General features: G+C 39.0%; 1 pseudogene across 1 annotated transcript in view; it reads right to left on the bottom strand.

Moving 5' to 3' along the window:
• The window catches only part of LOC110055616 (uncharacterized), a 32,423-nt pseudogene extending 9,846 nt beyond the window's left edge, over positions 1-22,577 (bottom strand). Inside the window, exons 1-12 of the transcript XR_016202277.1 lie at positions 22,107-22,577; positions 21,838-21,946; positions 21,547-21,663; positions 21,385-21,451; positions 19,324-20,273; positions 16,586-16,678; positions 15,961-16,053; positions 15,027-15,200; positions 10,517-10,614; positions 9,583-9,713; positions 7,424-9,151; positions 4,424-4,527 (exon numbers count right to left, since the gene is read on the bottom strand). The product of XR_016202277.1 is annotated as an uncharacterized LOC110055616 (transcript). The remainder of the gene's footprint in view (positions 1-4,423; positions 4,528-7,423; positions 9,152-9,582; positions 9,714-10,516; positions 10,615-15,026; positions 15,201-15,960; positions 16,054-16,585; positions 16,679-19,323; positions 20,274-21,384; positions 21,452-21,546; positions 21,664-21,837; positions 21,947-22,106) is intronic.
• Positions 22,578-24,581: the final 2,004 nt, after the last annotated feature.

The raw sequence follows: 24,581 nt of genomic DNA on the forward strand, positions 1-24,581 counted from the left end.
TTTTGATGGTCTCATAAAAAGCAAGAGGATTCAGGAGAGACTCAACGAAAGTCAAAAATTAATGAAAATTTCAGAATTATCTTAGAAAAATCAAATGAAATTTGATAGTACGTAATTGCAAATTAAGGCAGTTAAAAGGAAAGGCTGAATATTTGGACTTGATTGGAAGTGCATCTACCAAAATCAAACAAGGAACTTGACACTTTGAACTGCAGTAAAGAGCAAAACATTTGAAAATTTCTAAAAGTCAATGATAGTTGTTTGTTCCAGGTCACAAGGTTAATTAACGCCTGAGTCGCACATGGAGGTTGGATGCCCAGGAACCCGGGGGCTGGAGCTGCCAACCCCAAACCCAGGTAGCAAGAGCACCCCAAAAGCCTGCCCTACCCGCAACCCAGCAACGAGCCCCACCCACCAAACCCAGCCCCAGTCACACAGAGCCAGGAGCTCAGTGGAAATAATAATAACAATAAACAATAATAATATTAACAACAATAATAATAATAAATAACAAAATAAAGGCTGGTTTCCATATGATCACAGACAATCGTAGATCATGGATCACAGATTGCATAAAGTTCTGCGATTGTCTGCGATCATATGGAAACACACTTCTGCGATCATCTGCGATCGTCTGCAATCAATTGCGATCGTGCGATCACATGGAAACCAAAGTTCCGCAATCTGTGATCGAAACGTATCCCATAATATTTTGAATTCCGACCCATGATTCAACGCTTCTTAGCAACAAAGCAACCACTTATTTGTTGTAAACATGGCTGGCGTTGAACAGGGTAACGTTAGTAACATGAAGTTTATGGAGGAAGTTGCACGATATGAGTGCGTTTACCACCGTAACAGTAAAGATTTCAAAGACAAAAACAAAAAGGGGGTCAACTGCTGGGAAAAAATCGGGGAGAAATTTAATTTATCAGCAGCTGAGGCGAAGGTCAAATTCCGCAACATAAGAACTGTGTATGGTCATTATCTGAAGCGACTGAAAACGCTACCTTCTGGATCAGGGCAAGATGCAGTGCCAAGGGAATTTCAAAATTGATTGACTGACTGAAAGAAGAAATAAATTTGCTTGCAGCAAAATTTCCTCCTCGACGTCCGCCATATTGTTTGCTGTGATTTTCCTGCCAGCACAACGCGTGTGTAATTCTGACACTATCCGCAATGTACGCAACAGTCGGCTCTGCGATCATTTGTGATCGTCTCCGATTATATGGAAACAACTCTCTTTGCGATCATCTGCGATCTGCGATTTGTGATCCACGATCATCTGCGATCGTCTGCGATCGTCTGCGAACATATGGAAAACAGCCTTAACAATAAAAATACCTACCTTTTTTCAGAACCACCAAATCTTAAAAAAGTCAATGACCAATGTTTAGTGTCTTTTATTTGTCTAGTTTTAACTGTAAGTTCCGGTAAAATTGCTGTCGTTAGTTTTTTTGCGCGAAAATATTCAGCTATAAGGCGCACCCCAATTTTGGCAAAAACTTCCCAAGAAAAAACAGATTTTCCTCAAAAAAACCATGCGCCTTATAACTGAGAAACTACAGTAATAAAAAAAATGACTCCAAAAAACGTAAATAACAATATATTTTTATCAATGCTAATAAAAACCTTGCACTAAGTTTAGCCACTCACTGAAGTTTCAGCCTCTAAATTGCAGGTTTTCCTTATGAAATTGCTTTCCAGCCAGGCAGCCAGGCTGAATTTCTGTTGCATCATTCTGTCCAAGAGATTTTGCCCAAATGGCTTCCAACAAGTCTTTTAACTACCACTCTGGGTTATGGCTGCTCTTGAGCTATATTATTTTGAGCCAGGCATGCTAGACTCAAAAATGATAGCATTGAATATAGTGAAGTGGATAATCGCTTGGAAAAAAAAAAACATTTTGATGCAAGTCAGTAGCAGGTTTTCTCCAGGTTCCCGCCAAATTTCAAGTCAAATGGAATGACGTCACATCAAAACAGCCTGGCTGCCAAGTACAGTTTCAAAATGGCGGCCTTTGAAGTCGCTTCTTTCGAGACACACTTCTCCAGGATAGCAGGCACTTCAGAGGCTGAAACTTCAATGGAAGGAAAAACCTGAACGTTTACTTGCTACAGGCGTAGACAAAAAAGTAAGCTTTTTGGAGTGACCTTTTTTAAGTTGAAAAAAATCCCTTGACTTCTGATGCTGAGTTTCATTTTTCCCTAGCTAGGAAGAAAATTTTTGGAAAAAAATTTTCCTTTACAATTGGACTGCAGAAATATTTTAAAATACACATGCACATGTAGGACAAGAATGAATGAAATGATAAGTCATCTACATTCAGAAATGTTCTCACTCTCCTGAAAAATTACTGTATTTCCTCAGTTGGCCCCTTCCCTCTGTAAAGAGTCCAACCTGCCCATTTATTTTTACTTGTTGTTAAGTACCCCTATCAGGAACAAAAGCAGAATTATACCCTCCAGCCCCACCTCCCTTCCCCCCCCCCCCCCAACAAAAATGGTATTCTCACCATCTCTGTGTCAAAGATTTATTAACCCACCCATGGAATTCCTTCTTGACAACCTGCCTTAAAGTTTACCTGCAACCCCTCAACTATAAGGAATTGATGGTTTGTAGTGTTTTTTTTTTTCCTGGAGGCAAGAGAGCATACAATGTACGTACTCCCAGGTGTGCTTTGTTGCACTTACATATGAACTGGCAAGATTGCCATGTTGAAGTATGCTTCTCCCCTCCCCTTTATTACAGCTATACCAATCTTTTTTTGACTATAATGATCTAAATGGCAGGGTGTTGTCTAGAATGTGAAACCAATCAGGGGTACATGTACACGTATTTCTCACATTATCACAGAGCAATCTCTTCCACTGATCCTCAGGCCCATCTGTATAAGGACACCAACTTAACCCCTGCCCCAGTACAATATTTTAACAATGATGAAAAATTGCAGTCTGCTTGAAGTTTTTGGAAGGGGAGAAGGAAGTGGGAGGGGGTGTTTTAAAAATGACAAATTTTAGTAAGAATTTCCTTTCAACTCCTTCTATCCAGTATCCCTTATAATTAGCCCCAATCTCTTTCTTTTTCTTTTGTTTTGATCCATATGCTGGGTGATCATATTACAGTGTAGCAATGAAACAGCAGCTCAGCACTCTTTCAGCCATAAATTTCTAAGCCCTTCCAGTTGAGGTCAAAAAGGACAGAATTTCCTGGTGGTGTCAACGACAAATTTATACAGATCATCTGATTGTTTTGTACAATCCCAGAACTTTGAATTGGTTGATTATATCGCGTCTCCATTCTAAAATGGCAGTCTTTCCAAATCTCCTTTTCAACCTACAAATTGCTTTTGATATTTGATATTACTAGCAAGCCCGCTTCCCCTTCTTTAACATACATGTATGGGCAAAAATCAGGAAGTCCAACAAGGGTTTCATGGAGGAAATACAGTAAAAACGTAAAATATAACCAAATGAAATGTTATCCACTTTAAAACTACATGTACAGTGCACTGTAATTTACTTACTGAGCCAATGAAAGCATTTTAAATTGTTTGGTACATGTCTGTGGTATTTCAAAATTGAAAGCAGAACTTGTTTTACATCAAGGAATGCGATGATCAACTCAAAACCGATCCTTAACCTGGGGAACCCTGGGAAATATTAGCGAATCATGACAAGTTTGGAGAGTGAGGGGGGTGAGAGGGGGGGGGGGTATAGCAGAATACACTACAGTATGTCCCATTCTGAGGTTCCCAAAAGAACAACTGTCAAGTTGCCAACCACAAAGAAAAAAAGTGGACAAGTATCATTAAGTAGTTTGTCTAGTGTAAAAGCACTGATGCTTTGAGAAGCTGTCAAGCCATTATGAAAAGGTAGTAATCAGTGACTGCCCAGTTATGGTCTGATTCAACTGGTTTACTTTTGGTGAAGTTTGTGTTGAGACTGGTTAAAGAACATCATGTGAGTTCTGCTGAGGTCAAGAAATACCATAGTGACTACTGTAGGGGCGAGTAGTTGTTGTTGTGAGTTGAGTAGAGTCTGTTCCTAGTTAGGTTGGTGGTCACTTATTGAAAGTGTGTTACATACTATAGGTTTTAATTTGAACGGAGTTAGTTCAGTAGTTTGGTCTAGTTTTTTTTTTTTTTTTTCAAAGGTACAGTACAAAAGGGAACCTTCCCATTACAACTGTGTATTCACTGAACTTTCCCTGATTTTGAACAACGAATATTTCCCAACTATTTCGGGTCCCACAATAACAGTGCATTAATTAAAAAAGGAAAAAATAAGTGGTGCATTTTAATTCTTTTTCTGCCGTAGAATTTGATGACTTGGGTACCCTGGAGGGATGCCCTTGGGGGATTCCCCTGAAGGAACCAGCTTATGTTTTGATTTGATCATTGCATAAGAACACAAGTGTTTACCTGGTCCTGAATTGCAAAAAAAAACAAAAAAAAACTCATCATTCCAGAATAAGCTTGTGGATAATATCCTCCTCCCGTCTTGTCCTCAGGTATTTTGTCTTCAGCTGTTCAAAGGGAGAAATAGAAAAATTTAGATACTGTACTAATGTTTAAGGTGTAGTGGCATAACACCAGGTGAAATGGTCCCCAGATTAAGAAGCCTTCCCAAAGTTCTTGTGTTATGATCTAGAACGCGGCACTTTACTCAAACAGTAACTTATTTCACCAAGGATTATAAACGGATACCAGCAACCTACAGTGGAACCCTGTTAACATGGTCACCAACAGGCCATGAAAATTTGGCTGTGTTAATGAGTTGACCGTATTAATGGGTAGGGTCAAGTTTCACGACTGGTCTAAATTAAATGACATCTTAACAGAAGTAATAGATATTAATATCACAATTGCACTTCTGCACCTCTGTTCTTTCAATTTATAAACATCCAGAATGTAGAAAGAATTTAAATAAATTTAAACTTCAATCAGTTCATACAATATTTAGATTGGAAAGATGAACATAACCCTCACCCAGACGATCATGCTATACAAACTACTGATAATCCTAGGTTTAAACCATTTACTATATAACTGGCCGAGTGGCCGTTTAAACAGGGTAAGAATGTAAAGGATTAATTATACAGGTTGGGATTTCAAAATGTGGCAGTTGCCCGTAGTAGGGGCTGGCTGCATTCACAGAGGGTTTTTCTATGAGAAAAATGTCTGGACGTTTCGCTAGGACAAAAAAATGTGGCATAATAACAAGGTGACTGTAAGGTGGGGTTCCACTTCACTAGACTAACATGACGAAATTGCGATAACCACGGGATTTAGAATAATTTGAGTTCTGTGCAAGATTAATTGAGAGGCTGTCCACATAAGAACAGATAACGCAAATTTTGAACCTTCACCGATTGGCCTCATTTTTTCAGTGAAAGTCAATCATTATATCCAATGTACAAACATCACACTGATCTGGATTAATTCCATTTTTTTCATTTTTTGTGAGACAGTTTTCAAGGTGACCTCAAAACAGGCTTATTTGCCTTGGGAGACTCTGATATTTAGCTATAAATGTCCGACGCTGCCAAAACACAGTTTTTTTTTTATTCCAACAAGCTGAATATTTTACTGCAAAAGTTCCACCAGTCCTTTCTTCAATATTTTAAAGGTTAAACAACTATATTCTGTCAACAAGAGTACAATGTACATTACGGGCTGGTACACTGGAAAACAATTACATTGTACACAGCAAATTCTACACATACAAGTACATGTATTGTGAATGAATGATCCTCTTTGCGCCCTATAAGCATTTACACGTACTGCAGCCACAAGTAAATGCGTAGAGGGTAAGGTATAGGTCTGGAGTGGAAGGTTTTGTGATGTTTATTACTGACAGAATTGAGTGATTATTACAAACCCACCAAGTTTCTTGCGAAGTAAACATTGCTAAATTATTTAGTATACATGTGTACATGTGTACAATTTGTGCCATTTGCTGTTGAATGTCTGATGTCACAACACAGGCACAAATGTATGTAGGTGGATGTACATGTACGCTGTAGTGTGGAACAAACTTTCCATTTAGATTTAATTTTCCTGTTCAAAACAAAATGAAAAACATGTACCTCACCAGTGTTTCAACCAGAAAATTTTACCTGAGGGCCAAAGTGACCCTTGAAGATCTTTTTTAAGGGTCAATTTTTTAGGAAAGGGGCCAATAAAATGAAAGCTACAGAAGGAAAAAATGTTTCAGGGTACCAAGGAAAATAAAGCAATTTATTAGGATCTATGATAAAATTTAATAGCAAACTTGTGCTTTTTGAAGTGTTTCTACTCAATAAAGTTTCTTTTGAATCAGATACTAGTATGAAGGATCCGTGCATTACAAAGGAAGAATCCTTACGCATACATGATGTAGTCAATGATCAAGGGTTTGCAATGCATTAAAGGGCGATTTCAAACATGGTCAGCCATTTGGAAGTTTTCCGATATGAGAGAATCAATACAGCGAAGCAAAAGGACGGATTGACTTCTTTTCTTATGCTGAATGTTTTAGAAGCAAAGATCTTGCAATATGATTTTCTAGAAGGACATAATGTGTGACAAAATGACCGTTATTGATCGTCAACACAGAGAAATGTAGTCGCCATCATGCCGTATTATAGCGACTAAACCAGAATTTTTGGTCGCCAAGGATGAAATGCTTGTTGCATTGGCGACCGTATCAATCACAATTTCGAGCCCTGGGATGGCTTTTAAAATATTACGGCTGTGTTAAGCCTGTAGTCTTGTAAAAGGAAAGGGCCAAATTGATAGTGAGCCAGGAAGACTAGATAAAATGTTTGTTTACAATAGATGTACAAATATGCTAAAATTATTCCATGCCAGGCATTAGGCAAACACAAAGTTATGAGGTCCATTCCATTTAATATCCACCCCCCTCCCCCCGCTACTGCTACTGATGAGATCATTTGACCGCCAACCCCCTAAGAAAAGAGAACGAGAATGAGCCTAAGGAAACTTGATCACAATTACGAAAATAAGTAACTTCAGTGTACATGTTTACCCAACCAAGCACTCGGTTTGCGAGTGAGAGACACAAGATATAAAAAGTTTGATTTTATGCAGAGATTGCTAAAAACTTGTTAACTGTGTGAGTGAGACTGGATAAAGCATCTGTTTATGTGAAAGACAGACATAAAAATTCTGTGACTGCAAGGGAGTTCAGAGATCATCAAGATCGACGTTGAGAGGAAACAATGTGAGCGTTGCCGGTGTTGCTAACATATCGCACCCAAGAGTATGTCTTGTTTCTACACCTGCGAGTGGCAGATCCATAAACATGTGCACTTCAACAGCTTGCATAGCTGTAGTGTATTTTTTGTCGTTTGTATCAGTTTCTGGGTTACACGAGGACAACAACAACTTTGACATGAGTAGGGAACAAGACGAGCTTACCTCGCTAAATCAGTGGTCATCACTGGTCTTTAGTAGCATCGGCTAGTTGGTTCAGTTAACGAAGAAATCTTCCACATAGACAGCAACCTTTCAATAAAAGACCATGCCTTTGCCTGGACACGGAACTGTAGCCATCTTGAATTCATTTTCGTCCCCATAGCCCTTTCCGTTTATCTTAGCCGGCGGGGCCTTGGCACGAGAATCGATTAAGGCTAAGAGAAGAATGGGCTGAGACGACGAGAATGAGGCAGGTCTGGAGCTCGATCTAATCTTTACCCATAAGAAAGCGAATTTTAAGCATATCTTTCTTTGAACTTTCAGTTCAGGCGAACGAACGAGCATTTGGCTATCGGGCGAAACGACTGGCTACCTTCCTTCCGGTCAGAATTTTACCTCAGTGTAAAATTCCCTCTCTTAAAACTCATTGAGATCTGTAGGTCCTCTATTCGATCCGTTTTAGTTAGAGATCAACTGATAGTTTTGGCGAATCTGGACGTTATTTTTCAGTTACAAAACATGACTCTCAGGAATACATCATTGAAACCTTTATTATCTGATTTGATATATGCAACTTGAGTAAAATCTTTCTTTCCACACTCCATTTCTCTCCTGTTGTAAAGTTTCTTGAGAGAAGAGAGAATTGGCCCAAAGAGGAAAACAAATGACCGTTCAGACTGTCAATTTTTTGACTTTGCATGCCCCTGGATTTTTAGCTCACCACAATGATAATAAACAATGAATGTAGTACCCGTCTAGCTGGTTAATAACGTTCTTCCATCGAATCGCTGTTTGGTGACTTCTTCTTGACATGCTTACAAATTTGAATTATCTTTAAAGTACAAATAATCTTCTAAAATTAAAAAAATTACTTTAATTCTGACACTGAGCTTATATACAACACGAGATGACGAAATGATAAAATTGCACTACCGTTAGCCTAAATATCACTCCGGCCAGCCAAAATCTAAGTGCTCAGGTTAGCCTGAATATCATTGACCCGATAGTGGCTAGCCGTATCCTACATTGATTCTTACCCGTTGTTTAATTTCGTTATTTCGCCATTTCGTTTTTTAAACACACTCTTCGACACTCCTCGCTTTCTGCTACCATGGTAGGTTCAAATCTCTCTCTTTTTTAACACGTCTATCTGAATTGATCAAGTAAATAAAATGTTTTGCACCTGTGTTAAAGGCCTAAAGAGCTTGGTTTTGATAACATATGTGCTATAAAAGGCAAATTGAGAAGGAACATGATCTCGGTTACAAAATTGATTTGACAAGTGACACCACTGGACGCTAATTCAGCTAATTCCTGATTCGGAACTAATGTCACACCAATTTGATGAAAAAGCGGAGAAAATACGAAAAGAAGTATTTTACATAAATGTGTGCATCATTTCCGCAAACTTTTTTCGTGAAACGAGACGCTGATAACTGTATTATCCTTTTTAACCCAAAATTATCGTGACTCCTCCGTTTTGCCCTCAAAGTTCTAACTCTACTTTCACTTATACTAGAAACAATAAAAATTAATTAGATCGTATAAAAGTTGTAATAGACTTTCACAGTTTTGTGTCCTCATGATCAGGACAAGAAAACATGCTCGGACATTGTTTAACATCCGGGAATATACTTGGTGTTGCTGTGGGATTAGATGAAAACTGAGAAACAACGTCATCCAGGGGAGACTCTTGCTCGTCTGTCTGAGCTTCTGTGTCATTCTTGGGTGCTAAAAAAACATGAGATGGTGTCGAACGTAGGAACAGAAATACTTTTAAAATTACAGCAAAAAAACTTTGGATGTTGCATAGCACCAAAACTAACTGTTTCTTGTCTTATTCGGTCACACGATTGCTGCAGGCAGGTGAAAACTTTCAATGAAAGAACACCTAGAAAAATCAAAATTTGATTAACGTCTTTTTGCCGGAGAATATTGGGTTGTCGTGGCAGCATCAAGTTCCACACAATTACTAAAATAACTAACTTGTTTTCCAGTTAAGTGTCAATTAAATTCACGACGTTTGGTGGCATTTGCTTAGAACATGAACAACGTATTAGCAGTTTAATTTCGTGAACGTATTTAATCGTATAAGTCTTACGCTGATCTGGCCATAAGGATTGAATTACTGCAAATCTTAAGATAAACATTGCAGCGCCTACCTTTGAACTTGCAGGGTAATACTGAAGATTGGAAAAACAAAACCAACAAGGATCCAACCAGAGTTAATATCGCAGGTGCCATTACAAAGACGTGTTGTACATAACTGCTAATCGCTTCATTCGAGTTCGAGCTACGATAGGAGAGAGAGAGAGAAATCAAAACATATTGGAAAGCCTGTTGAATCATGTGATTGCAAGACTTTGTACGTCTTCGTTGTGCTTAATTTTATTTTAACACTTTTGAAGGGAGGTTAACTCAATCATAAGCCCTGCCCTACTCTAACTTCGTCTCTCATCCGTCCCCCTATTCCTCCTTAAAGAAAGAAAACTCACAAGCAAACATTCTCAACTAACAAGCTACCCCCAACCTTTCCCGAAAAAAGTCTTTGTCTGTGCGTTCAGATTTAGCTAAGCTCGTATAGGAAATAGACGAGGAATGCATGCTTTTCTGTATTTTTTCTGTCACTGCAATACGCTAACTTCGACGTTCACTTTTTTTAATGCATGTAGAAATTGTTTTGTGTTTCATCGCGTTATATATTTGGACAACAGACTACGATCATAATCTCTTGATTTAGAGCATTTTTTGATGACTCCTAACCAAAAGGGATTCTTATAAAGGTAATTTAAATCAACCAGTTAAATACTAAAAGTCTTCTCCCGATCGTTCAAGATAAACGTCAAACTACACACTTTAACTCATCACGAATAATGCTCAGAAAATTTGAGGGCTAGCTAACATACACTGGAAAGTACGACCACCAATAACCAAAAGAGACTTTAAAATAAATCTTTGCTATAAACACTAAGAGCAGATTAAGAAGGTTAAGTAGCCATGGACTAGCTCTGAAAGCAATTCACGTTTTCCAGATAATTTAGCCCAATTCTGCAAGAAGATTAATTTTCGTCAAAATATATATGCCGCATAACTTACTTTTTTTTAGGATAAAATGTTTGTATACCAATCACAAAGCCACCACTTGACAGTCTAGCAATTACAGTGATAATTGAAATCACTGATCCACTTGTTTCCTGTAAATTTACGATATCGTCAATGAGCTATTTAACAAGTTGACGGCGGTCAGTTTTTTTATGCGTCTGTCCTCTTGTTGATGATAACATTGTCAAAGTGGCCGTGGAACCACGAACCGCAGTAAACTTTGACAATGTTATGACGCAATTTATCATCAATAAGAGGACAGACATATAAAAAAAACTGACGTCAATTTGTTTCTTACAATAACAAGACTCCAAAATGGTCAAACGCCGGGAATAAATGAGGGGAAAAGATTCCATAAACTTGCCGTAAACAAAAATAAGTGAATTTTTATTCAAAATGACGTGAACTTTGTCAATAGCTTTTCTCACTTTTTGATTGGCTGCTTAAAAAAGTCCATAAAGTCTCATTGGTTAAAAAGTTGACAGTTTGACAGCTGAAAGCTGTTGAACTTGAACGCTTGCATAAATTAAAATTTTATCCGCCTGTGCAATTATTGATGAAAAACTGAGCCAATCAGCGCGCGAGATATTAGACAGTTATTGTAAAAAATCTATTCAACAGATTGATTCCATGTTACCGTGCGTCTGCTTAGTAATAGGGAGCTTAAGCAACGACGACGCCTAGTCGAAAATGAATTTATATTTTACCAGTGAAATTTGCAATTGTCTAGATCTGTTCAATGCGCCAATGGCTCTAAAAACGTGCTCAGGTTAAATGTGCAATGACAGCGTTCAACTCCAAATGGAAACACCAAAAATTTGTCGTCGTCGGTCGCGTTCCTCAGACTACGCAGACTTTGGTCATTTCACGTTGTTGGTTTGCAGAGGACGGCTAAGAAATGTACAAAGATTTATAACGCACGTGCACAGCCATTGTACTACTTATTAAACATTTTGTTTTGTGGCATTCTCGTTGCCGTCGTCGTCGTGGACAGTTCGCACGAAAATTTTCCAGTCGATAGATATATTTTTTTAAATTTTTACTGCAGTCAGATAATTAGTTACTTGTGTCAGAAATGCAAAAATAAATTAGGGGCCACCGACTTTGTTTCAGAGATAAAGCGTGTGGAAAACTACTCTGATTTTGAAAACTTGACGCACGTAATTCAGCATGGTCTACAGGAGTTTATAGTTAAAAATATCCAAGCTGAATCAACGGAGGCAAACGATCTGAGTCATATTTTGTAGAAGTGGATCTGTTGTGTAAATAATTCCAAATGTTACCAACGTTTTCACAAAACTTAAGAGGCCCTGCACCTAAGAAACGACCGATGATTTCCGGCTAAAAAATAAAATCGGCCGATTTTTATCTCTCAAGTAGAGGTTACCGAATACTATTTAAAAATGAATTTCTTTTGTTTCAGTTTCGCTTTAAACCAAAAATATCGAGCCGCAAAGTTTTTCCGTCTGAAAGCAGCAAAATCAGGCCGAAAATAAGCCCCCGCAAAAAACTGTTTAGAAATTACTACCGCAACGCAAAATAATGAGAAACTACACAGTGATGAAGAAAAAGGCCCTTAATGCAATATCATTCGATAAACATCAAAAAACTGCCGAAGCGATTAACAAATAAAGTTTCAAATATTGCATACTAAATTAGATGGGGCGTTGGAGGTGATTTTAAATTAATTATTTCTCAAAAGTTCAACGCTTTTGAAAGCAATCACAGTGATGAATGAGACATTGGAGGGATACAAATCACGTTTCTGGAAAAACATTTTTCGGCCAAAGTATATTGACCTTGTACAAAGCGTTCAAAGTTACCGTGTTTACCGTTATCCTGCTACTTCGGCGAAACGCTTCTCTTTTGCCAATACGGCCGTGGATAGCGTGGTAAACGCCACTTTAAACCTTGCTAGGCATACAGAGACTATCCTGAGTAGAAGGATGTAGAATTGAAAGAGAAAGGAAGATGAAAAATACGCAGAAAAAGAAAATAATTCGAAATTACCATCTGCTAACGAAAGTTGAATCTGGAAAATGTCGTCGCGTGACAGCGGCCAGTGACGTCATTTGTCACGTAAAGGTCGCAAGAGCGTGGGAAAACGAGTCTGCAATGTCCTTCGGGCGGTCAGCGGCTAGAGATCCAGTCGTGACCCCATAACTCAGATCACGCTGCGACCAAAACGGTGTGGCGGTTGGGGAAGTTTTTCTTTTTGAGTGACCATCATTTGTGAAAAATAACATAACATTGTTCCACTAAACGTTTTCTGGCCGGGAAAAATTGTTTTCCTATTTGTGCATTCGTTTGGATTCCACCGCTATTGACACAAATAACGTCAATGGCCGCTGTCACGCGACGACATTTTCCAGATTCAACTTTCGTTAGCAGATGGTAATTTCGAGTTATTTTCTTTTTCTGTGTATTTTTCATCTTCCTTTCTCTCTTAATTCTACTTCCTTCTACTTAGGACGGTCCTTGAATGCCTAGCAAGGTTTAAAGTGGCGTTTAACACGCTATCCACGGTCGTATTGGCAAAAGAGAAGTGTTTCGTCGAAGTAGCAGGATAACGGTAAACACGGTAACTTTGAACGCTTTGTACAAGGTCAATATACTTTGGCCGAAAAATGTTTTTCCAGAAACGTGATTTGTATCCCTCCAATGTCTCATTCATCACTGTGATTGCTTTCAAAAGCGTTGAACTTTTGAGAAATAATTAATTTAAAATCACCTCCAACGCTCCATCTAATTTAGTATGCAATATTTGAAACTTTATTTGTTAATCGCTTCGGCAGCTTTCTGATGTTTATCGAATGATATTGCATTAAAAGGCCTTTTTCTTCAACACTGTGTAGTTTTCTCATTATTTTGCGTTGCGATAGTAATTTCTGAACAGTTTTTTGCGGGGGCTTATTTTCGGCCTGATTTTGCTGCTTTCAGACGGAAAAACCTTGCGGCTCGATATTTTTGGTTTAAAGCGAAACTGAAACAAAAGAAATTCATTTTTAAATAGTATTCGGTAACCTCTACTTGAGAGATAAAAATCGGCCGATTTTATTTTTTAGCCGGAAATCATCGGTCGTTTCTTAGGCGCAGGGCCTCTTAACCCTTCAAGCCGTCGCACAGATAAACGAAGAGCTAAAAAGAACGGAATTCGATGGTGCATTTTGCGAAGAAATCAAACTTCTAGTCCGTAGATTTTCTTCATTTTTTTGCTAAACGTAGAAAATCGGTAGAGAAAATGATCCATCAAAAGAAAAATAGGGGTCACCGAACGTCCAAGATCGTTAAATCCATGAAAAACTATAGCAATGGCCATCTGCTCTATCATTGTTAATTTCATTACTTGGCGTGCGCGCTTTTGCATGACGTGGCGTGTGAATTTGCGAGCGCAGTAAGGATGTACAGAAGCAATCAGCGCGAACGTTCTTAAGGTGGCTCAAAACAGTTTCCAGCACTTAAATTTAGATGGGTCGTTATAACCTCTCTTTATCACTTGATGCTACAATCATGGTATCAAGAAACTGCCCAGTCATTTGTTAACATGTGATCATTTTTGTGACACAATAAGTTACCTTAGGAACTGTATGACCTGCTAAAAACACCCTTAATTACAGCTTTAGAGGCTTATAATTCAAAAACGGCACGGTGAATTTTTTTTACATTACCAAATTTTAATAAAAATGATAGGAGGCACCTTTTGGCAAAGTTTAAAAAAATTCTGTACATAGTGTTCAGAGCCACCTTAAATTTTCAAACTTTAAGGTGGCTCTGAACCCTACGTACAGATTTTTTTTAAAAACTTTGCCAAAGTTTTGTCTTATCACGCTTATTAAAATTTGATAAAATAAGAGATTTTCACCGTGACGTTTTTGAATTATCTAAATTAATATCTTATCTAAAGCTGTAATTAAGGGTGGTTTTAGTAGGTCATACTGTTGCTATGGCAACCTATTGTGTCACAAAAATGATAACAACGTGTTAACCAATGACTGGGGAGTTTCTTGATACCATGATTGCAGAAACAAGTGATAAAGAGTGGTAATAATGACCTATCAAAATCTAACTGCTGGAAACTGCTCTAAGGCACCTTATGCTCCCTGTTTGTTCAGAGATGACGCCAAAACAATGTAAGAGCAAAAACGTGGCACACCATCTGTGACGCGAGTGTGTCACTGAGGGTTGTACGCCTCCACGATCATCTTTGATAAGTTACTGAGCAGACACACGGCAACATGGAATGTATCTGATTTATTCAATAAAAGAAACAACAAAAATTTTAATGTCATCTATACGTCTATCCTCCAATAGAGCATAAGTGAGAACGCGAATAATTCGACAAATCATATAATTTGTTATGAATATGTGAGTGCTAATCTTCAGCGGTACATCCCCACTCCCTCAAAAGGTCAAGAAACAAAAGTAACCCACACCTCCAGGATTTAACAGAGCCTTCTACGAAGTATGCTAGACAAGATGCGCTACAGCAGGGATTAACACAAACCTTGTTTTCTCCAATCAGTTCAGTGATAAAAGCCAGTGCCATGACGTACATAATGGACATGCCAAAACCTATCAATATGACTGGTGCATAGGTCGCTTGCCTGGTGGAGGGAGTTTGAAAATAACTCCAGACGACACCGCCTATTACAATGGCAGCAGCCTGTAGGTAACTCCACTGCGCAAGAGATGAAGACCAATCAAAGAACATCTATGCTTTTATACATTTCATTTATTCCTCTAGCAAATAGAGCGGTTTTCAGTTGAGTGTCGAAAGTAATTAGACAATTACTTTGCTTTCGATTTTGGTTTTACTTCGGTTTGAGATTGGCGGAGTAGTCTGATGTAATTGGTAAGTTATTGGTTTGGTTTTGGTTTTACGACACTCAACTGAAAACCGCTCTATAGCCAGGCCTGTTTAAAGTTCATGTAGTAAGGCTATATAGAGAAAAAAAAAACAGAATTCAAGGCAACGATCGAAATGGCTCTCTTTCCTATCACATTATGGATTTATCCACACTACGACATATAGCCACTGGTCATCTTTAAGTACCATTTACCTATGGTAACAGAATTATTGCATAATTGCCTTCCATTTAAGCGTACACTGGAGGTGATTATCACAATATTGCAGAAATACGCTAACGAAATACTGAGGAGCAAATAGCATCCAATTTAAAAAACAATTCGTAAAATCGACTACGCTAGTTAAGCTAAATCTAAGACAGGTTTCAGCATGGGGTTATACGGAGGTTTATCTATGTGGTCCTCATCGTGATCAAGTCAACAAAAGTATGTCCCATTACTTTCAAATAACCTACATGAACGTGGTCAGTGTGGCGGGCACTTGTTTCGCTGCTACATGCCAGACATGCATCTCTGGAACACTACCAAATTAGGGTTCAGTTGGCTTGTGGAGCTAGTCATTAATACCTTACCTTGTTTCCAATCTTCTCGTTTAGTTTTTCACAAAGTGTACTTGCAAAAGTTGCACTGATCAGAAGAACCAATGGAAAATAAGCGATGGCTTCCTAGACGTTTAGGTAGAACTCATTCAGGTAAAATGGAAAAGGGATTGTCCAAAACCCAACTATGGTGGGCTCAGATATTTGGCGTAAACTGACAATATTATTGTAATAAAGTTATCTAGAGTAACACTATATATTACTCAATCTTTGTTTTATACTGGCTTTTATGAAGTACTTACAGCCGGACTTAGCTATACTTACAGGATTCATTCATTGCATTAAATCATCATTTCATTCAGTAAGCAGAGTAACTCTTAATGTACGTGTTTTCGCTGGTAATGAAGAGAAATGAAACAGGCAAAATGGCGTGAAAATTAGCTAGCGCTCTGATTCCATACTGATTGCATAGTTTATAACAAAGTCAAGAGCTTTAACTATCAGGGAGAGCTTTATGCCTGTGAAAAATATCTCATGCCTTTTTGCAATCATAAAATCTTCCAGACTGGAAGTAGACGGCACAGCCTTCAGAATAGAAAAGAAACCATAATAAAAATTATAAAACCTCAAACTCTTTAAAACCTTACACAGTATTTACCTTTGCAAATTGTAGTCTTTCCGTGAGATACAGTGGTAAATATGTGTAAACAGCGTCCTGCACAAGGCGTGAACATGTGAAGATCAGGGCAACCTGCCAATAATAATTAAAATTTGCTTGTTGTATATAAAATATGGAGCAGCTTGACAATAATGGTTATAACAAATTTGTCTTATAATACCCTAGCCTGACAATGATAATTGCAAGAAATTTGTTTTCATATCGAGCAATGCAACGTGAGGGTAAATACAGTTAATTTGTTTGAACGACGGTTACTTGGAGGAATCTTGAAGAGGCGATGATGAATTTGTTTTAGCAGGAGACCTGGTTTCAGTAATAGTGACCAATACTTAATCATCTCTGAAACTTCGAATAACACGTGTTCAGTTTGTGTGTCTAGAGACGACGGTTAATCTTCGGTGGGCATGTCGCTTACACCAAACAAGATTATTTCTTTCAATAGGCCACGTTTATTTAACAATTATTCCATGAAACCGCGTTGGATATGAAGTGATAAATAACCAACGAGCGCGTAGCGCGAGTTGGTTATGATCACTTCATATCCAACAAGGTCGAATGGAATAATTGTTTTAGTATATTCTTAATCGGGTTTTTGCCGCCGATTTTTATTTCAACAATTTTACAGAGCGGAAAATTTTTAAACTTGGCGCACTGTTTTCCATATAAGGTAAAACTCCGACTAATGGCTCATAGTCGGAGTTTTTGAGCCAATCAGAGAGCTAGAAATGCAATAGTCGGAGCTGAGAATATACTAAATATCATTATTAAATTCTCAGCCTCGGATAATGCAATTCTAGCTTTCTGATTGGTTCACTGGATCTCGGTTACCAGTCATTACACCTGCGTTTGACCTTATATGGAAATGAAAGCGGCAAATGTCGCTCGGCATGAGCTTTTTCGCGTGAAGCGAAGTTTCGTCCAAAAAAAAATGGATGAAAAAAAGCACGTTCGGTGAGCTATCTACACAGGAAATACAGGGAATTATGGACAATGCCGTCCCAGTAACAACAAAAAAGCCACAAAGCTCGAGATAAGATTATTTAACGGCACGTTTACGTTAAGTTTCCCTTAAAGTTGCAAAATTAAAATATGACCGGCGAGATTTTACGCATTCATGAAGATTATGTAACAAAAACAAATTTTACCTGAACAGAATGGCTTGCTAGTCCGGGTGGCACCAAATTTTCGAAACCAATATGAGAAATGTCAAAAGAAGAACTGAATGTTCAGTTGAAGTGTTTTTACTCGTCTGCGAGGAAGAAAGATGACACGTATTGCAAAAGTTCATTGATTAAATCCATTAAAGCCGCCAGTTGACCATTTCCTTCGCACGCCGCCGCACAACAAACCGTTTTCCATTATCTCTGACCAGGCAAATAAAATATTAGAGCATATGCATTTGTAAAAGGCCGCAGGTAAACAGGCATAATTGCCGGCGTAGTCCATAAGAAACCAGTTTCCAATGAGCAGATGAGGAAACTGTTCGACTAAGCAAGCTCGGATCAGCCGAGAGCAAGAATCCCGCACAGCTACAGAGGACGACCTAGTTTCATCTCAGTCTCTTTTTTGGCCGACGACGACGAGAGAATCAACGACAGCTAGCGCCAACAATTCTGTCCTTGCGAAAAACAACTCAAGGAGTTGAGTGTTTTGAGCTGAACCGAAGTAAGCCCGCTTCTTTACCAGCCACGAAAAACCACCAGGGTGGCCTCGGAGATTCTGAAGATGAATCTGACGCTAAGATAGTTTCTGCCCTTGACTCTAAAACTGACCAACAATGAGCTCCACAAATACAGCTCGAAATGCCAAGGCTTTCAAAGCAAGGGAATCCTGAGAGAGATCTTGTCGAGAATAACTGTGGCACAACGTCTGTGTCACATGGCGATCAACGTTTTCGGCAGCATTATTACAATGGCAATGTGCAAGTGCACAATTATTTGGCTCTTCTCCATGACTCGAACTTGAACGCTTTTCAAACTTTCTGACCAAGGTTATATCTCCTTCATTTGATGGACGTTTCTTGAATTCTACTTGATTGCAATTTCATTCAGCAAATTCGCTTGCTTCGCTCTCAAATTTTTCATTCAAGTAATTTTACAAACGGTGCGCATGTCATGTGATTTCCCACTTGTTGTTGTTTTTGTCACATCGACTTCCGGTCGTTTTGTAAAATTAAAATCCAATAAAATTAAGCTATATTTCCAAGAATACAAACGCACCGAATTTAATAAAACAATTATTCCATTCGCGCTTGTTGGATATGAGATTGGTTATAGCCAACTCGGCCCTACGGGCCTCGTTGGCTATTTACCATCTCATATCCAACGTGCGCTCATGGAATAATTGTTAAATATTCTAACATGGCTCCGAGGCTCTCAAGACAAAATTGCAAATTATTTTCAAGTTTCTTTTGTCCCTAAATTCCTAAAAGAGACTTGGATACAAAGAAAACACCACCAAATGTAAAAGTTTGTCATGAAAGCCTCGAAGCCGTATTACAATAATGATAATATCGAATTGTGGGGTAAAACAAAGTGCATGCTTTATGATAATTAACAGCCTCGTTGTAACTTTGGTTCAACCACAGGCGTTTTTAACTTCAAATCGGGATTTCATTGAATGGGACATCAATTCAATGAGGCAAAATTAGTGGTCACATGTTGTTGAGAAATGTACAGCAAATAAAGATCATCTCTGATCATGACAATGCGACATACCTTATACACATTTGGGTCCATCAACCAGTCTTTGACTGTTTTAGGACGTCTCTTAGTAGGCCGATCGAGAGGCCGTGGCGAGGGAAGACCACTCTCTTCAGAGTCAGTGCGTTGCTGTTGAAGATCCATACTCTTTCTTTCAGCTCCAGTCACGACTAAGTGCTTCTTATCAGGCCCATCAAGTTGGCAATCTTTTTCGCTTTTCTTGTCAGTTTGCGTTACGGAAGGACTTACTGTCAGGCTAAAAGCCACAGACTTTGTTTGTTTCCGAACGCATGAAGGGTCACAGGGGGAGCCGTTCCCCACTTCATCACCTCCGTCATATTCAGAACCCAAGTTTTGAATATGACAGACATTACTTCGGTGTCTATATTCGGTCAAAACCAGTTCTTCAGCGTTGTTATCAATCCGGTCTTCTTTATCAATTCCCAACTTTGTTTTTTTGACTTTGTTTGCATGGACCTTTTTGCACATTTCCTTAGTGTCCTCGCGTTGTACATTTTCGAGCTCGGTTTCCTGTTTCCAATAAATTGCACCAGCTTCATTTTCATCACGTTCGTCGCCTGCTGCAACGTCGTCGTCGATGTCGCAAGTAGACATCTCACTCTGGCTGTGGTCTGATCTAGATAGCAGTCCGTCAATGACTCGCACTACAAAGCTTTTTTTACGATCACGATCTAAAGTTTGTAGTTCTGAAACCAAGGGGTGTCTTGTGTCCTCGTTCTGGGGTTTTTCAGCAGCTTCTTCTGCTTTTTGTGTTGTGTTGTGCTCAACTTTGGTCTCTTCTTCGTTAAATATAGCAGAAACAAATTTCTGCAGAAAGCTTTTCCTCCTCTCACGATTTTCAAGTTCCCCAGTGACTTTTCGTCCTTCACCCTCGCATTTTTGATCGCATGATGAAGCCATAAGCATGTCAACAAATACATGTGCAAGAATGGTTTTCCGAGCATCTTAAAAAAATAATAACTACAATAAATGATAATTAAAGAGCATCATCATTAAGATCTCATCTAAATTAGGTATGCTGCGTCCAGCTTGTAAGTTCCTTTCGAAACCCACTTGCGTAGTGTTCTACAAGCTTCTACAATATTGTAGTTTTGCCATTTTCCAACTATCGGTCGTCTGTCTGGGACAGCTGCAGTTTTCCGAACAAGATTTTTCTGGAAAAGCTTAACAAAAGAGCTGCCGGCACTATTACCGAAGTTCGATCGGTTGGTGCTGAAGAGTTAAGGTCAACGCTCGACTGGTCCAGTCTACAAGTGCGCAGGGAATATCGAAAGTGCGTTTTAATTTATCAGGCCTTCATGGTATGGCCCCATCGTAACTACTTTCAGAGTCTAAGCATGCGCATCAAATTCATTGCTATCACACCAGAGGGCATGATTTGCTGTGAAATCCACTTCCAAAATCTACTAATACTAGGGGAGTTTTAGATTAAACTGTACTCGCGTATATAATACTCTGCCTCGAGACATTAGACGTACAAATTGAGAGTCTTGATGAATTTAAGATTAAGCTTGAATACCTTGTTAAAAAAAATAGCCTATATATGTCACTTTCAATTTAATTTTATATCTGGCTCTTTTAAGACTTCTAGTTGTCTGTATTTGTATCAAATTTATCTTGTATCAGGGCTCCATTTAAACTAGCTCCGGCTATGCTTAATTGGATGCCTCTGAATGAATATTGATCTAAATAAAATAAATATATATATATAAAAAAAAAAATCTGCGACACAAGGCTCAGCTCAACTTCCAGCTGACTACACGACCTCATCTAGGACTTAGCTAAATTACAAGATCATCAACTTTCGTCACGAGACTGCATGCGAAGTTCCTCTAGTGAGTAAAAACTACCGCGAGGTTGCTTCAACAACGTGAAACTATGAAGCTAAACAAGAACTTGACACTCTCTCCTTGCTTTTCACAAAACTGAATTGAGTCAAAGACCACAAGAGAGTCAGGGTTATCATTTCAAGTACATGAAGCCAGATGACAGACAGATTCGTGTTTTGGAGTATGCATGCATAACTGTTATAACTTTTAGGGTAAATGTTACTACCTTTTTGGGGGGACTTCGTTTTCCTGCCACCCATTTCAAGGACACCCGTCAGCAGTCCATCAGCGTTCTAAAAGAAGTAAGCGTACAAAATATTTCAAGAAAGACAGAAGGGTCTGGGTTGAAAAAAATTAGATAGGATCTTTTTCCCCTCTACTGACTCACCATAAAATCCATATATGTCACAGTGAATCTTCTTACACGCTTTTTCGGTTCCTTCGGGCCAGTGTAGAAAATGGTTGCAAAAACGACTCCTGTTCCAGTCACAATCCAACAGAGGTACTGAGAATTCAATAATGAAAATAACATCTTTACAAGAAAGTATAGATAATGGACAGAGGGTAAAACAGTTCGAAAACGAAGGAAACGCCTACAAAACCTATTATTTATCTAGCAGCCGATTATACTGAAGAGCTGGTGACCAACTCTAATACAAACTAACCCACTGGTACCAACCGTAAAATCTGATAAGTTTTTAGGTCCCAGGCTATCTCCACTGTCTTGCCCAAAAAGTGCCCAAGCCATGACGTAAACGTAAACTCCACTCAAGAAGGTAAACACGGTCCTACGTAGGATAGCAAAACAAGATGCTTGTTTAGCCTTATTCCATTTCATCAATTTTCGTTAGTCATTGAATTATTTCCGAAAGTCAATATTTTATATAGAATTAAATTTAAATCACTATGTATCTCACAGGATAACATAAAGGAGAGTAAAAGGCAAACCTCACAGCGCTTAGTGCTGTACATTCCTCAACCTTTTCAGTGACAGTCGAGATAAACGTTAAGTGATTGATCTCCACCATGTTGTAGCAGAGGTTTCTCATCGCCGACAAAAAGCCAAAACAGACAAGTGGAAGCCAACTTTGATCTTTGTTATCACAAAGAAAGCAGCGATTCATCAAAAGAGGAAAGCTGATCGTCATTATGCCTGTTGCCACTAAGTGCCAAGATTTCCGCCGGCCAATCTTGCTTGGCAAGAGAGACACATTCACTCTGTCACCAAGGTATCCAGTTAGCGGTGAGATTGTAGCGTCGGCGATTTGCCCAATGAGCACTACTAGTCCCGCTTGCGAGGCGGAAAGTTGTACCACGTTTATCAGTGAAAAACAAGATTTCGAATGAACATAGCAGCTGGCGGTAGAGATCGTTGAAAACATTGCCAACTCCACATGATAACCGTTCTCTTGCCCTCATCATCAAGACGGTGATTCCTAACAACGGCGATTTTTAACGCTGAAAATAAAACGTACGGGTTTATAAGATATACACTCTATGACCGTGTACAGGGGCGTTGCCAGGATTTTTCAAAGGGGGGTCACACTGTGTCAAAGTGAGGGTACTCACCAGGCCCGGGTTGTTCAAAAGGCGGATAACGCTATCTACTGGACAAATCACTATCCAGTGGATAGAGTGGTTTGTTTACGTTTTGTTAACACTTATCCACTGGATAACAATTTATCCGCTGCATAGCACTATCCACCTTTCGAACAACTGCCGGCCGGATTGTCATGTCGTTTTTGCCACCTGTTGTGGGCTGTTTGCTTAAAGAAAGGCTTACAAAAGTGGGTCACGGGCACCCCAATCCCCCCCTCCCCCCTAGCTACGCCTCTGGTGTAACAATTTTCGTCATACGTTTAAAAGATGACCTCGTTGTAGCTGCTTTTTCACATCATATCGCGGGAGTTTCAGAATGGCAGTTACGGCGAATAAGTCGAATAACTGAAAACCAATAGAAGGCAATAGTACGGTGACTGAGTTTACTTTCGAGCTCCTTTATAAACTAAACAAAAGATCCCAGAAGAAGAGTATTGTTTTTAAATTGTCACCCTTACAGAAAAAGAGGGAAGCCATACTAAGGCGTTGAGGGTCCTTAGTCTGTTCACCCCCTCCCCTCCTCAGGGGGAGGGGCTTCGCCTTCCACTCGCCGTAATCGTAATCAGTCATCTCTTTTGCTGTTCTCGTTTGCGAGCTGTCCGATTTCTAAATGATATATGCTGCACAATTAAACTGGAATGTTACATTAGAGAAAAAGTGTGTTGAATCTACTTTTCCGAGTCCCAACTTAATTTAGGTATGTCATACTGCTCGGCTTGGGCGAATCAATGATTAGATACTTTACCCTGTTGTCGACAACGGAAAGAAAAAACAGGCAAACAATCTCGCCCTTTTGGAAGCTTCTGTCGACAAGAATCGACCGTTCGAGAATGATGTGGATTGGAACTGTCGATCGATATTTTTGAAGTCCGTCGAACGTAATACGTCTTAACATTTGCCGAGATTACTTAAGGGGAAAATGAATAGTTATCCTTCAGTTTCCGTTTGTTTGTCTGTTTTCTTTGGTTCAGTTAATTATATATTACGTACACATGAGTTCCGCAAGTAACTATCCACGATAGCAGCGACCTTCCGAAAGTAGTGATAACGTTTCATAGGTGTTATAATAATAGTAACTCCCAAAGGATCGAAAGGGAAGTGACCTTAGTTACAAATTACAGTGGAACCCCGTTAATATGACCAGCTTCGGGCCATGAAATATCGGTCGCATTAACGGGGTAGTCGTATTAAAGGGGTTCTTTAAATAAGAAAATGACTGGCTGAGTTTTTTTGGGGGCCAGAATAAAGTGGCCGTAATAACGAGGTGGTCGTATTAACGGGGTGGTCGTAAGGCAGGGTTCCACTGTAAAAGCAACGACCCTCCCAGAATAGCGATCGCAAGCGTAGCTTGACAGCAACATCTGTGTTTCTTCAGAGGAGATTTCAGGCGGAAATCTCGATTTAACGTCTCGCATTGCCACTTCTTACAGCAGCTGAGAGACTATACAACTGACAACTGCTTAATATACCAAAAGCAATGCAAGGTAATAGATATTAGATACGTAATAGATTACGTTATAGATATTTTAAAATTTTAAATTTTAGATTGTAATTTTAGTTAAGGGACCTAAATAGGGATAACCTCATGGTCCTCCTTTCCAAATACTCTTTGTACTCTGTATTTGAATAAAGTATTATTATTATAAGTAAGGTTGCAGAGGACATGTAAAAGAAACCTATCAAATAACTTAGCAATAAACATTGTAAGTTTCCGCCTAAGCTGCAGAAGTTGCGAACCCCCGAAAGAAGGGAACATCTACAAGTAGCGACAGAAAAAGTCGCCAAATTTATGGAAATGCGGTCATATGTAATTATTATTTTCGG

This window comes from Orbicella faveolata, unplaced genomic scaffold (genome assembly GCF_042242905.1).
Source record: "Orbicella faveolata isolate gen_17 unplaced genomic scaffold, um_ofav_v1 contig_36, whole genome shotgun sequence".
Taxonomy (NCBI): domain Eukaryota; kingdom Metazoa; phylum Cnidaria; class Anthozoa; order Scleractinia; family Merulinidae; genus Orbicella; species Orbicella faveolata.